The sequence below is a fragment of the Pinus tabuliformis genome, chromosome 1_2 (genome assembly GCF_031772625.1).
Source record: "Pinus tabuliformis cultivar Carrire ecotype Pingquan chromosome 1_2, CPIR1, whole genome shotgun sequence".
NCBI classification, from domain to species: Eukaryota; Viridiplantae; Streptophyta; class Pinopsida; order Pinales; family Pinaceae; genus Pinus; species Pinus tabuliformis.
Window position 1 is genome coordinate 168,495,894 of NC_142298.1, and position 4,111 is coordinate 168,500,004.

The window sequence follows — 4,111 nt, forward strand, 5'->3', positions numbered from 1 at the left end:
TCAGAGTTTCCATGCTCAGATGAAGAGTGTTCAGTTGAGCCGCTATGGATTCCAAGGTAGTCGGGGCCTTTATGTAGCCCTGGGAGTGATCTAGGGATATGGTTGCCTCTGCATCAGAGTGACAGCTCTTGGCCGACTCCGAGCCCAAGCTAGGTATGTATTGTGAAGACGATTCTCCATACAGTGATTAACTCCTCCTTTGTGGGCACAACCTCATTGTCACGGCATGAAACTAGCTCCTCCTCTACCTATTGCATGAACCTGGATGCCCAAAGCAACCCACCAAACCAATCGAATATGAACCAAACAAATAAAAAAACGACTTACCTCTCCTGTGTCAAAGTTCTTAGATTTCCCAGTGTAATTCCCATGCTCCTCCCCACAGTTTATCGGCGAGCTGGGTGGTGTGTTGCAGGTCATGAAACTAGACCAGCCACTCCCGAGGAAGATCCATGCCCCACGTTCTCCACCACACTATCGCTCCAGAGGAGCAATTCATTGCTGAATTAAGACCCATAGTGAGGTAGGGGAAGCAAGAGCCCACAACCCACCCACACTAGCCTTGGGACTGCAATTTTTGCCATTGTAGTTTGTCTTGTGCTCCCTTAGATATCGTGGCCAAAGAGCTTATCAGTTCCAGTCCCTCGCAAACCCTTCAATCCCAAACCTGTCCTGCACCATCGCCCCAATCCTCCGCCTGAGCCAGGACATCAATACCTCACTTCTCTCCCTCACCCAGCACTCCCTCCTCATCGCCCACTCGCTGCAAATGACCACCTTGTTGTCTCCTTCCTACATTAAGTAACACTCACAGGAGAGCTCGACTCCCAATAGCCATTAAGTCGGGCGCGCTACGCGTGGAGGCTCAACTAGCTCCATGCTCCAACCTACAACCACCTATCTCCTTGATTAGACACCCCCATCGAGGTCTTCTAGATCCTTATGTATCAATTTTTGAATATCCTGCATTTCCCCAGGGTCGAGGTCTACTTTGGTGCAAAGATTTGACCAAGTCGCCATGGATTTTTTATGCGGTGGGTTCACCCCACAGTTGGTCAGGCAATATGCAACTTTATTGCCTTCATAGAGTAAATGACTGGTACTGATGTATTCAAAGTTTGTCAGGGCTTGCTGGATGCGAGAAAGTTAAGATTCCAGTATCTAGCTCCTAGCCACCTTCTGGGGGGAAAATCCATTGATAATCATTTGTACCATATATATGATGAGGCATGAGTCCCCTACTATTCTGATTCTTCGATATCGAAGGTGGGAGGCTAGGCTCAAGCCCACTTCCAATCTTGTCAGCTTAGCCATGTTATTCGTTGTTATACCATGGAAGCTAGTGTAAGCTACCCTTGGAGAGCCTACTGAGTCACAAATGATGTCGTTGAAACCTACCAGTCTGGGATTACCCTTGGAAGCCCCATCGAAATTAATATGGAGGCATCTATTATGGGGGGGAAGGAATGAAGAGGGGGAGTAGGAAGGGGGGGTCACAAGATGGCGTGCTTGGGTAGATCAAAGCAAACAAGAGGTTCAAATGGGCAATAGTTTGGGCTTCTGATGGGTCAGGGTTCTAGTCATCAGGGGACCATGATTTAGAAAGGATGGATTCCCAGATGTTTGACATTGTTAGGCTCCATATGTGCACATTGGAGGGAATTTTTCCATTGAACAAGACCCGGTTCCTTTCTTCCCAAGTGTTCCATGGAATTAGACCCAACGTTAACTAGACGGCTCAGTTCACCACTGGATTAGAGAATCAGTTAGTCTGCTAGTTCTCAAGGAGATCATGGATGTCATCTAGATGTCTATCTATTGGGCCAAATAGGTTAGAGGGATGGTTCCAAACTTCGCATGTTATGGGGAAGTCTCTAAAGAGATGGGAAATGGATTCTTTTGCCTACTTGTACAAGATACATATTGACGGGCTAACAAAACCCCATTTTTGGAGCCAATCCCAGGTAATAATCTGCTTGTGGCCCACTAGCTAAAGGAAGTGACCAACCTTGGGCCACAGGTTTCTTATCTAGATTTGTCTCCAAAAGAGGTGATTTGATTGAGCCTGACCATTAGCCCAGTTGAGATAAGCTTCTTTCACTGAAAAGGTTCCTGTCGTAGAACGACCCCATCTTAGTTTTTCCATCTCCTAGGATATATGGACCTGACATTGAGAGAGATAAGTCCACAGGTGTGCATTGACCTCCCGTTAGAGCGCTCTTGGCCAATCAACACCAGGTTTCCATATCTGCTATATGTGGTCATCCACATCTTCCATCTAGTAATATGCTACGTAGAGGGCCGAGATTGAGTGGAAGAGGGGCATCAGGTCAGAAAGTGATTGATCTTGAGCAAGTTGGGGGAGTTTCTTCCAGGAGTCCTACCAGAAGAGGGAGGATTTCCCATTCCTTACTTCCCAGAAGAAGTAGCCTCAAATTAGATCACTGTTATTATTATCGCGATTCCATATTGTAGATCCAGTGCTTGTAAGAGGTTCGCGAAGGAAGGCTTCTTGCAATTTTCCTTGTCCATATTTCTGAGACCAAATCATCTTCTAGAGTTCATTCCCCCCTTATATCCACCGCCACTAGAGATTTTCTTCGAGGGTGTCACTCAAGACAGCCGGATTACACAAACCGAGCCCTCCCATGGTCTTTGGGAGACAAAGTTTATTCCAAGCTACTAATGGCCACTTTTGTTCCATGGTTGCCCCACTCTAAAGGAATCTTCTAAACGTAGTAGCCATCTCGGCATAGATGCTCTTAGGGGTTGGGAGGGCAGATAGTTGATATAACGACATAGCTTGAAAAGAAGATTTCACTACGGTGGCTCTCCTTGCCAGGTTGAGAACATGAAAGGTATAGGTCAACAACTTTTTGGATAGCTTAGTGCAGAGGTCTTTCCAGGGGAAAATGTGGAGGGGGTTGATAATGAGGGGGACCCCTAAATATTTAGAAGGGAGAGATCCAATTGAAAAACCTAGGGCTCGGGCAAGACAAGCTTGGATAGGCCTGGGAGTGTGAAAGAAATAGATACTTGATTTATCCTTGTTCAAGAGCATACTTGAAGCATCTTGGAATTCCACTAGAATATTGTTCATCTGAATTGCCTCCTAGATAGTTTCTTTCCCAAACAGGAGGTTGTCATCCACGAACTACCGGTGAGTCATATAGACATTGGTGCCATGAATGTGGATGTCACTCAATAAGTTCCTTTTTTTTCTACCTTGATCATTCGTCCCAGACCTTCTGCCGCTATGATGAAGAGGAAGGGGGATATGGGGTCCCCTTGGCAGAGGTCACAAGATGGTCTGAAGGTTGACAAAGGAGATCCATTAACCAATATTGATATTAGGGATCTGATCTAGTGAACCCAATCCTCTACAAATTTGAAGGCCTTGAGGATTGTCAACAGATAATCCCAATTTAGTCAGTCATAGGCTTTTGACATATCCAGTTTAAGCAACATGCATTTTGTTTTGTGGGATTGCATAGAGTGGATGGTCTCATGTGCCAAGACATTTCCATCCAGGATTTGGCGACATTCTACAAATCCTCATTGTTCTTGACTGATTATGTGGTGGGGGATGGGCTTCAGACGTCTGACCAAGATTGTGGAGAGGATTTTGTAAATGACATTATAGAGGGTGATGGGTCGGAAGTCATTGGGGGCTAGGGCATCTTGGGATTTTGGGATGAGGGTGAGGAATGTGGTGTTCAGGCCCGACTAGATGCCCTGAATGGAATGTGATTCCTCCACCAGGTCCCATATCTCATGCCCCAGAAAAGGCCAACCTGCTTTGAAAAATTCAGCGTTGAATCTGTCCAGGCCCGGGCTTTATTGATCAGCAAGGCTTTGACAACTTCTTTCACTTCAGAAAACGTGATGGGGTTGAGAAGGGCTTCATTTTTGGAGGGGGTAACTAGGGAAGGGATATGGTTCATTACCATCTGAATTGGTTTAGACCTATGTTGTGGGGAAAAATGCCTATGCAGGACGATCCTATCCACCTAAGGTGTGACAGTGCCTTAGCAACAAACAGAGACAGCTATTCTAGTATTCTTCCTTTATGAATTTAGAATGAAGAGAGATAGATGGACTAACCGGTGTC